General features: G+C 36.7%; 1 long non-coding RNA gene across 2 annotated transcripts in view; it reads left to right on the top strand.

Annotated features, from left to right (window-relative positions):
• Positions 1–12,047, top strand: part of LOC123380187 — a 217,543-nt gene that overhangs the window by 130,265 nt on the left and 75,231 nt on the right. Inside the window, exon 4 of one of the 2 annotated variants that reach the window (XR_006585662.1) lies at positions 1,922–2,168. The exons of the other annotated variant lie outside the window; for it this stretch is intronic. This is a non-coding gene — a long non-coding RNA (uncharacterized LOC123380187). Of the gene's footprint in view, positions 1–1,921; positions 2,169–12,047 lie in introns of those variants that run through there. 2 annotated transcript variants of the gene reach the window in all.

The following is a 12,047-nucleotide window of genomic DNA, read 5'->3' as shown; positions in this document are numbered from 1 at the left end:
AAAAAGTACATGAGAAACAGCACAGATTTATTTCATTTTGCTGGAGTCTGAGAACATGAACTAACTTAGTCAACACCATCTACCCAGTCCACACGAGGAAAAGAAAAACACAAGGAAACTGTTTTAAGAATTTATTCTAAGACTTATGATCTAATTTTTCACTGTGACACTCACTTTGTTCCCACAATATCCTATTCAAAGACTTTCTGGTGACCTAAATCTGTCATTTTCTCTTAACAGGCCCTTGTTTTCCATCCTGTTCTTGATTTCCAGCTGCTTTTTGTGCTCACTGTTGGTTACTGTCAGGGATAATTTGGGGAGGCATGCAACATGTTTCCAAACAAAGGGATGAATGGTCTGGCATTTCAGGAAGGACTAAAAAAAGACATTCCAGTCTGGAATTATGTAAGCTGGGAGGATGTGTTCTCAAAGGCTTAAAGTAATGGATATAGACTGAGAACGGCAAAAACAATCTTAAAAAAAAAGGAACAAAGTTGAAGGACTCATATTTCCTGGCTTTAAAACTTATTACAAAGCTATAGCAATCAAGATGGTATGGTACTTACACAAGGATAGACATAGAAAACAATGGAATAGAATGAGAGTTCAGAAATAAACTCATATATTGTGGCAAATTTATTTTCAACAAAGGTGCTAGACAATTCAATGGGAGAAAGAATAATCTTTTTAGCAAATGGTACAAGTAAGGACAATGGAAAGTCCACATGCAAAAGAGTGAGATGGGAGCTCTCCCTCAGGCCATATGCAAAAATGAACTCAAAATGTGTCATAGACCTCAATGTAAAAGCTAATCTAGAAAATACTTTTTTTTAAATTTTTTTAACGTTTATTTATTTTTGAGACAGAGAGAAACAGAGCATGAATGGGGGAGGGGCAGAGAGAGAGGGAGACACAGAATCAGAAGCAGGCTCCAGGCTCTGAGCCATCAGCCCAGAGCCCGACGCGGGGCTCAAACTCACGGACCGCGAGATTGTGACCTGAGTTGAAGTCGGACGCTTAACCGACTGAGCCACCCAGGCGCCCCAATCTAGAAAATTCTTAGAAGAAAACAGGAATAAATCTTAGTGAGTTAGGCAATGGTTTCTTCAATATCACACCAAAAGCACAAGACCTAAAAGAAAAAAAAAACAGGTAAACAGACTTCATCAAAATAAAACATATTTGCCCTGCAAATGATATGAACAAGAAAAAGAAAAGACAACCTATAGAATGGGAGGAGATATTTGCAAATCATATATCTCATAAGAGACTTGTATCCAGAGTATATAAAGAACTCTGAAAACTCAATAATATAAGGACAAATAGCCCAATTTAAAAGTAGGCAAATCATTTGAACAGACTTTTATCCTAAAAATACATGCCAACGGCCCATGAGCACGTGATAAAATGCATCATTAGTCAGTAAGGAAATGCCAATCAAAACCATGATGAGATGCCACTTTATACTTACTAGGGTAGCTACAATAAAAAAATGGGAAAGCAAGCTTAGAAAGGGAAGGTAGCAGAGAGGCCTATGAGCCCTGGGATCAAGGATGATTTCATTGGGCGTTAAGGATATTACACTGGAGACAGATGAGTAGAAACAGAGAGAGAAGTTCCAGCCAGCCTGCTGAGGCCAATCCAAATACCCAGGGTATGAATCATCAATCAGACACTCCACATGCCCTGTGGTCAGGCAGAAACATGAGAGACCCAGCAAGAATTATCTCCTGACAGTATACTGTGACCTTGCTAAATTCACTTATTGGCCGTAGTAGCTGGGGGAAGTAGGGACTTTCTCTGAATATAAAAGAAACACAGTTGTGTTATCTGTGATAACATAGTTGTGTTATCTGTGAATAAAGACAATTTCCTTCTTCCTTTTCAATATTTATATTTCTTACTTACTTTTGTTTTCTAGGAATGCACTGTCTAGAACCTTCAGTACAATGTTGAATAAAAGTAGTTAGAAGATATTCTTGTCCTGTTCTCAATCTTAGCAAGATTGAATTCAATTTCTCACTCTCAAGTACAATATTACTGTAAGTATTTTCTATACTGTCCTTGACCAGATAGAAGAGGTTCCTTCTACTCTTAGTTTGCTGAGAGTTTTATCATACATGGGGGTTCAATTTTGTGAGATGTATTTACCTGCATCTCTAGAAATGATATAATTTTTCTTAGTTATTAATGTGATAATTACATTTACTTTCATAAATTACATTTACTTTCATAATTACATTTACTTTCATAAAATTTACATTTACTTACACACTTGTGTCAATTTTTTTTGTTTTTTTTGTTTTTTATCTTTAAGTTGGTAAAATCCACCTGTAAAACAAGGGGAAAAAAAGGACAGTAACAAGTGTTGACAAACATGTGGAGCAGTTGAGCCCCCCATACATAGCTGGTGGCAGTGTGAAATGGTATAGCCACTTTGGAAAATGGTTTGGCAGTTTCTCAAAATGCTAAACATAGACGTACTATATGACTCAGTCATTCCACTCCCAGGGATATATCCCAAGAGAATTGAAAAACATATGTCCAGATAAAAACTTGTGCATGAACATTCACAATAGCATTAGTCATAGTAACCCCAAGCTGGAAACAATGCAAAAGTCTACAGTTGATGAATAAATAAACAGAATGTGTTATCTCTATAGAACTGAATGTTACTTGAATTGAATGCAGTAAAAGGAATGAAGTACTGATAACATACTACAACATGAATGAACCTTGAAAACATTACGCTAAGTGGAAAAAGCCAGTCATATAAAACCACATATTGTATGATTCAACTTGCATGAAGTGTGCAGAATGGGCAAATGTGTAGAGACAAAAAGTGGATTAGTGTTTGACTAGAGCTAATAGGAGAGAGGGATCGGTAATGGCTGCTAATTCCTTTGGGGATACTGAAAATATTCTAAAGTTGATGATGATCACACAACTCTGAATATACTAAAATTTATGTAATTGCATACTTTAAATTTTTTAATGTTTTTGAGGGAGAGAGAGAGAGAGAGAGAGAGAGACAAGGACAGAGCATGAGCGGGGAGGGGCAGAGAGAGAGGGAGACACAGAATCCGGAGTAGTCTCCAGGCTCTGAGGTGTCAGCACAAAGCCTGACATGGGACTCGAACCCATGGACTGCCAGATCACGACCTGAGCCAAAATCGGACACTTAAACGACTGAGCCGCCCAAGCGCCCCTGTAATTGCATACTTCATATAGGTGAATTATGTAACATGTGAATGACATCTCAATAAAGCTTTTGAAATACACTATGACAAAAAACAACAGTATGTACTATTTATAGGATAGTCAGGAAAGGAAAATGAAGAAATAATATGTGAACTGAGTTCTGGAAAATGTTTAGAAATTAACTAGGGTGAAGAGTGAAATGCAGAGTCTAACAGACTGAGGCAACAGTGTAGATAAAGCCTGATGTGACATAGGAAAGATAACCATGTATTAAAGGCTGTGGCAGGCAGAATGCTATGATGGCCCCCATAGTCCCCACCCTGAAGTTCATGCCCTGTGCAGTCCCGTCCCCATGAGCGAAGGGGAGACCTATGGCTTACTTCCAGCCAACAGCATATGACAAAGGTGAAGAGATTTTCTAAATGTGATTGAAGTCCCAAACCAGTTAATTTGAGTTAACCAAAGTGAAATTATCCTGAATGGGCCTGACTCAATTAGATGAAAACTCATAACAGAGGGATTAGGCACTCTCTGGGAGGAGAGACCCTCTCTCTGTTGCTGTATTTGAGGAAGCAAACTGGTGTGTTGTGAGAAAGCTTCTGGAGAGGGTCATGTGACACAGAACTGGAGGTGGCCTCTAGGAACTGAGTAATTCCCAGACCAAAGCCAGCAAGAAAACAGGGATCTTACTCTAGATGCAAAGAAATAAATTTTGCCAACAACACAAATAAGATTTGAACTTGTTTATTTCCCAGTTGATTCTGTAGATTAAAATACAGCCCAGCTGATCCCTTGACTGGGGGGGCCTGGTGAGACCCTGACACAGGGCCCAGCTAAGGCATGACTGTAGTTCAGGCCCACAGGAATTTTGAGATAACATACATGTGTGTGGTTGTAAGCCTCACACACAGACCCAGAAACCACTGGTTTCTGAGCAGGTGGTAGGATATGATTCAAGGAAAATTTTACAAAGATCTCCCTGGCAGTTTTCTGGAGAACAGATAGGGAATGGGCAAGACAGAGTCATTGGCAATTAGGCCTGCCCGGGTGGCTCAGTCGGTTAAGCGTTAGACCCTCAATCTCAGCTCAGATCTTGATCTTAGGGTCTTGATCTCAGGGTCATGAGTTCAAGCCCCATATTAGGCCCCACACTTGGTGTGAAGCCCTCTTAAAAAAAAGTCATAGGCAATTAAAATACTCATAAATCTAATGAGGGATTTAATTATGCAGTAACTTCTAAGGTAGGACAATGAGCTGAGAAGGAGGAAAGCTTTGTGTGCATTGGAAGAGTACTGGATGAGGCAGATGTTCAAAGCTGGGAATATTTGGGATTTAGTTCTCTGATTGAAGCGATACCCTAGAAGACAACTATGTTTTTTATTATCAAGAATTGTGCTGGATGGGTGATGGACATTAAAGAAACCATTGTTGTCATGAGCAGTGGGTGTTATATGTAAGTGATGAATCACTGAATTCTACTCCTGAAATCAATATTGCACTGTATGTTAATTAACTAAAATTCAAAAAAAACACAACTTTTTTTTTTGTGAGTCTATATTTCTCCGTTGAAATGTCTCTCTCCAAAGGCATGCAGACCTCTTAAAATCTTCTCTGGTACCATTCCAGGCCCCATCCTCCCCAGTGTGACTCTATCAACCATCTTTCTGTCTTGAAAGAGCTCCTTTTTCTTATATATGATCCACAATGTGGCCTTTCTGCTTCCTTCTGTATCAACCTTCTCCATGATGTCCCTGGCTTTCTTCTGGCTCCGCTTCCTCTTTCTGCTCCCTAGCTGTGGACAAGCATCGACATTTTCCAAGCCACCATGGTGGAATTCGAGGCATCTCTAACTTTTCCCTGTCCCTCCAGATATGATATCGGCATTTCTTGATAATACTTAGACTCACATATTTTGTAGTCACATTTTGGACAAGTATGAGAGATCATAACTCTAGTTCAAAGTCCTTGTGTACAGATAAGGTTTCTGAGGCTAGTGAGGCAACCCATGCTTTTATATCCTTTTTTTTTCTTTCCTTTCCTTTCCTTTCCTTTCCTTTCTTCTTTCCTTCTTTTTCTTTTCTTTTCTTTTCTTTTCTTTTCTTTTCTTTTCTTTTCTTTTCTTTTTTTCTTTCTTTTCTTTTTCTTTTCTTTTCTTTTCTTTTTCTTTTTCTTTTTTTATCTCCAAGGTGATCATTTCAGGCTAATCTACTACCTCTTGTTTAGATTATTGTCATAGATTCCCGTTGTATGCCAATCTTCCTGAAATTCTTCTTACGTTATTTGTTAGTTAGTTAATCTATTAAGATGTTATTAATTCATCTAATAAATACTTCTTGAATATTCCTTTGGTTCTACCCGTGTTCTAAGCTCTGGAGTAAACATGACAGAGTTGGGATACCCATGCTGCATGAAGTTTATTTTTCAATTTTCTTTACAGGAGACAAATGACAAATAAACAACAAAAAATGTACGTGTCCCTGTGTGAGAAAGAGCTATGTTAGGTCATACTATGAAGAAAACCAAAGCAAAGTGTCAAAGTATAGAATGATAAAATCCCTATTTGAGGAACATGCTGAGCAGCAAAAGAATGAAGTGAGGGGCCAGTTAAACAAAGATCTGGGAGAAAAGCATGGCAGTAATAATGCACTAAGCAGTAAGCATAAAGGCCCTGAGGCAGGTAAGTCTTGATGTATTTGACAAAGAGCAAGAAGGTCATTATGGCTAGAGTAGAACAAGCAAGGTGATGGTTGGTAGGAGATGAGGTCAGAGAAGGTACAAAATGGCCATATCCTTAAAGACCACCCAACCTCCACCTGTTCAAACATGCTTCCTCATGTTTCAGTGAAAAAAATTCAATCTCCTGGAATGGGTAACCAAGGCTACCCATTGGTTACCCTATTTGATCTTGTCCAAATTTATCTTTCATAGCTCTCTTATGTGAATTCTTTTTTTTAATGTTTGTTTATTTATTTTGAGAGAGAGAGCATGAACAGGGGAGGGGCAGAGAGAGAGGAAGAGAAAGAACCCCAAAGAGACTCCTCACTGTCAGTGCAGACCCTGACACGGGGCTCGATCCCACCGCTGTGAGATCATGACCTAAGCAGAAAACAAGAGTCAGATACCTAACCGATGGAGCCACCAAGGCACCCCTGAATTCTTTACATCAGTACCACTAGTCTATTCTTCAGACCCTAAGTTACTCTGCATGGCCCTGCTATGAAAATGTTCTCCCTCCTCTTTACAGTCTCCGACTATTGAAATTGCCAGGATCTACGTGGTCTAGTTCATATCTCTTCCAAGAATCCTCCTGATCACCTGAGCCAGAAAGTTCTGTTTGTCAGTGCCATTATAAAGTTATATCTTCTTAACATTAGACTTGTGTGTGCATGTGTATGTGTGTGCGCCTGTGTACGTGTGTACGTGTGTGTGTTGTCTTTTCTATAATGCATTCCAAGTTTCTAGAGACATGCTCATCACAGTTTTGTATCCCCTTTGGGTTTTGGGTAAAGCCTAATAAAAATTAAAATATGATTTAAAATTGACTTGATTAAAGAATCCCATGTCATAGCTTGGAAAAAAAATGATTGCAAAGTTGCATCCTTTCATTTTTGTCAGGATAAAATGGGAGAATTATATAAACATACATGTAATTTACTTTTAGATTGTTAGTTAGCTGATACTCAATAAATACTTGCTATACAAATGAAGGAATGCCTTAGAAATATTCAGAAGAATGGTCTAGTTTTTACAAGTGTGATAAATTCTTACATCCTTAAACAAGAAACATTTTACATTGCTTTTCATTCGCAGGACTAGACTGTGTAAACTAATCTATCATTTATGAATTTCCTATTGTAAATAATGAAACTATAAGAACTGTAGACACCTAGCAATAACACACATTTCTTCTAGGAGTTCTAATACTCTCAGAAGGTTTTATCTGTGTTACTGTTGACAAGGAAATTGTACAGTTTGCTACAAATGCACTTAAAAAATTGAAATCAATTTTTCCTCAAGGTTTCTACAAACTCATCTTTGAAGACCTGCTATAATCTTGATGCTCCCAAAGTAATCCACACAAGTTTTGCCCACTTTATCTCTTTTTTCTGTTTTTCTTGCTTTTATTCCTTTCTCTTTTCTTCCAAATTGTGAGTTTTCTTGCTTGTTGTTTTGTTAAAATTATGCATATGGATTTTAAAGATCAAACACTATGGAATATAGAAATATAACCAAAAATAGCATTTGCATAAAAACATTATTAGGATTTTGGTGTAATATTATTTAATCTGTATCTCTGTATTTCCATTACTGTTATTTCATGAATATCAATAAACAAAGATCTATAGCATAATTTTTATTACCACATAGTATTTCTTTGCATGTTTGTGCATACTTAATTAGTTCCCAGTATCCCATATCATTAAGGACCCTATTTCTGGTTTCAGAAGGAACTCATGATCTTCCACTGAAATGATAGAAGAATTCTTATGAAATAATGCTTCATGACATAATTTTCAAACAATGCTGACCAAACAATACTTTAATATTATTTGGAGACATCAATTTTCCCAAAAGAAAATATTTGGTCAAGTGTGACATACACAACATATATTGGGGTTGGGTGACTTTCTAGAGGTGAATTAAATGCTATATAATAAAGTTATTTTTACCCTGAGTCATTGGTTCTTAACTCTGACTGCAAATAACACTCATCCACTGAACTTTGAAAAAATGACCATACTGATTGAACCCCAAACCAATGAGAATGAGTCTTTGGATGAAACCAAGGCTTGTGCTGGTTTTAAAAGCTTTTAAATGAATATTAAATGTGAGGGTTGAGAACCACCAACTGTAATTCCAAAGTAATTTGTGCAGAATTCATTCTACAAAGCTTGGTAAATAATAGCATCTTTTACTTTGAACAGAATGGAAGTTCATCTTAAAATCAGGAAAATATGTATATGGTGCATATACAGAGTTTGTTTATTCTAGTTTGTAGAGTCTTTTTTTGTGTGTGCCACTTACCCCAAGAATTCTCTGAGAATCAAGTTTAATGCTAATGGATGGTTTGGAAAGGACATTTAATGGCTATTCTCCTTTTATCTGAGGACATGCCACAATGGTTTTCCTTGAAGGCTCAAAGCTAGATTTGTGGATTCTTTATCCCAAGTGGAACATTTTGATAATGCAGCATTTTGGATTAGCTGAATTAAAGACATAATATGGATTTCCATTGGGAGAGACCAAAATGTGGGAAGGGGAGGAAAACAGGAAAGATGGGTAGTTTACCATCATTTCCAGTGGATGAACTGGATTTTGATATGAATGGTGACTCAAAGTTGCAGAGACAATATGATATCTTTCATTTACCAAAGCTATAGAGAGAAATGGAAATATGTCTACTTGCACAAACTTCAAAGCACACAAATCCAAAAGCATCCCTAAAAGGTGACTTTCATTGCAATGAAGTCTATAGTAGGCAATGCTTCCATAGCACATTGAAAAAATAACAGGCAAAAATGTCTCACACTGACATTTTTTGGTACTTCTTTTCTTGTAGTTTTTAAATCATAGATAAAATGATTGTAGGATAAAGGCTAAAGGGCAACTTTGAACTAAATGGAAAAATCTTGTCTTTGCATTAGTATTTCTTTAATTCTCCAATACCAGGAACATTTACATTTTGAATAGAATTTTAAAACGTACTGTAATTTCTAAAAAGCAATAAAAACACATTTCCTGTTGTTAAGAACATGTGAAATCGGCTAAGATACAGGAAATAAATCAATATAATTGGATATTTTTAGCCAATGATTACTGTACTGGCATTTTTAAAAAAAATCTAATTTAAGAGTATTATAGAATACATTTCACACAAAATAATTCAATGGTGGTTCTTATTTTTGTTCTTTTTTTAAAAATTTCATAAGCAGTTATAACAAGTTGGAAAAATTATTTCATGGCATTTAATGATGATGAAAAGTGATTTTTGCATATTTTGCTTTTGAATTGTGTTTAAGTTCATAAAGAACCCACATTGCTGCTATACAGCATGATTTACTCTTGAAGCAAATATTCCCTGGCCACCACATTGACTGTATAACATCAAGAAGACCTATAATTTTATGCAAAAGTTTCATGAGAAAAATGAACAAGACAACCCAGACAACTGTTTGAAGTTTTCAGTATCTAAAAATCTGACAGTATCTAGATAAAATCTTCACATGATTATTTGAATATTTTTTGTTGTTGAGATAATCTTCAGGTATAAAGTTATGTTTCCTATTCTCCACAAAGGCTAAGACTGTTTTTATTTACAGGGTTTGCTTTAGGTAGCATCACTTCACAGAGAGAAGGGCTTTGCTTGCAGGAGCTCTTGAGATTCTGACAAGTTAATGCTCCTGGAGCACTGGGCTCACAAAATGATTGAGAAAACTATCAAAAATAGAAGAGGTAAATGAAAAGATTCAAATAAGCAGAATTTCCAAATTCATCAATCAGAGTTTTAGTCACTTTTCCTGGGAATGGTTTAGGACAAGTAGGCATGAGGTGGTGGGATTAGACCAAACACCGTTCTTTTATAATTTTAAGAACACATACTTGTATCCATTAAAGAATTTAGTTATGAACATGTGGGATTTTTTTTACATCACTGTTTTTTTGTTCCAGCTTTATTCTAGCCTGAACTCAGAATTGTACTGTTTTGAAGCAGTATTAATTTCAGTTTGTGGGAAAGTTTGGTTTTAGAGTTAAATATTGCTTTCATTTTGTATTACATATGATATTGGGTGGAGGGACACTATGAAAAAAAATGTATCAGGCAAGCGTAACTGAATTTGGTGATGAGAACATGTGAATAACAGCCAGGAGCTCTCAGTTCTGGCTTAACATTTGCCTCATTCTCTTTGTGTGGCCGTGGCAAATCATTTCACCTCCCCTTGTTTCTGTTACCTCATCTATCAGAGAAAGAATTATATTTACCCATTCATATACAGATTAAAAAGTTTTTGAGGGTAGAGACCTTGTCATCTTCAAGAATTTTTCCCTAATATTTTTTATAGTGTTGGTCCCTGGTATTTACTTGAAGACAATTTGTGTAACATTTAATACATGAATGAAATGAATCGAGGTGCTAGGTGTTTAAGTATAAATTATTATAAACTACAAGTAGTAAATATTTACACCATGGTATTATTAAAGAAGACATGTAGATGGATTATGAAGACAGTTGTCAATCAAATTTGATTGCTTTGATCAAATCTTGAGAAGATAGCAGTATGATTTAGCAGAAATACCACTGCACTGCAGATCAGGAGATGTAGGGTCTAAGAATGGTCTAGAGTCTCACCAAAGTCATGGAGTCTTGGAGTTTAACAGATGGAGATGTTCTCCAAGGTCTTCTCTTTCCCATGTTATGAATGAGAAACGCAGTGCTCACTTATCCTTAGTCCTCCAGCTACTAAGACCCAGTTCTCATTGTCTCCTCCTCAGAGCTCTTCCTTCCACAGAGTTGTTCCTTCCACAATTTGGCCAAGTCCCTGACCACACTAGCTGAATGTCTTCTTCTCTAGGAAGTTGAATTAGGTGAACATTAGAGTTTCTTAGCATTTCAATTTCTGGATCACTTAAAGGGGGAAAATATCTTTTTTTGTTGGTTTTTATTTTCTATTTGTGTCCCTAGTAAAACAAAACTTTAAAAGACTCTTCAGTGATGCTTGTTGTCACCTTGCTGACACTTTAAATTATTTCTAAATGGAATAATGAACCATGAAAGGACAACAACAACTCTCTAATACATTTAAAATGAAAAATAGAACAGTTTGATTCTGAGATTTCTTTGCCAAGAAATTTGTGTGGCCTTTTCCCAATTCAACTAGTACAAGGTTTAATCCTGTTTTGAGGCAAAACACTTCCAAAGTTGATAGTGAATGTGGAGGATACAATTGGAATCTCTCTTGGTAACTTGAACAAATTGTTCTGCAAATTTTCAATGCTATTGGGAAAGGGGACCACAGTACCAGGAACGCCTTTCTTGCCAAATAAGTAAAGTTAAGGGGGAAAAAATGTGGTGTTGACAAGGAGAAGAAGCTATCTCAAAGACTTGCCTGAATTCCTTTTAAGAAATGCAGAAGATTCTAACAACTGTTTTCCTCTCTGTTAATGATTAATGGTACTTTAAATTTGTTGTGCTTAGAAAGTTAGGTGTTGATGGGGCGCCTGGGTGGCTCAGTCAGTTAAGCATCCAACTCTTGGTTTCTGCTCAGATCATGATCTCATGGTTTGTGAGATGCACACAGCCTCCTTGGGATTTTCTCTCTCTCCCTCTCTTTCTCCCCCTCCCCTGCTTGCATGCAAATGTGCTCTCTCTCTCAATCTCTTTCTCTGTCTCAAAATAAATAAATAAACAAAAAAAAAGTTAGGTATTGCAATAGATCAACTATCCATTAACATTTTTTTAATTTTTATTTTTTCTAAATTTTTTAATGTTTATTTTTGAGAGACAAGAGAGACAGAGCATGAGCAGGGGAAGGGTAGAGAGAGAGGGAGACACAGCCTAAGCAAGCTCCAGGCCCTGAGCTGTCAGCACAGAGCCCAACGTGGGGCTCGAATCCACAAACTGTGAGATCACGACCTGACCTGAAGTTGGCTGCTTAAACTATTTTAAAATAGTATATTTTCCCCATCTTTCTTTTTAAAAAAATCCCTTCCAAGAGTTTTATTGGTTTTCCAAGATTCATACCCAATCTGATCTTTCTGTGAGGGTCGCAACTTCCTGAAGAATCCATATTGTTTACTGGTGTATATTTAGTGAGGGAGTAAGAGACCTACCCATTACTTCCTGGCAA

This window comes from Felis catus, chromosome A1 (assembly GCF_018350175.1).
Source record: "Felis catus isolate Fca126 chromosome A1, F.catus_Fca126_mat1.0, whole genome shotgun sequence".
NCBI classification, from domain to species: domain Eukaryota; kingdom Metazoa; phylum Chordata; class Mammalia; order Carnivora; family Felidae; genus Felis; species Felis catus.
The sequence above is the reverse complement of the archived record's forward strand: the minus strand, read 5'-3'. Positions and strand labels throughout refer to the sequence as shown.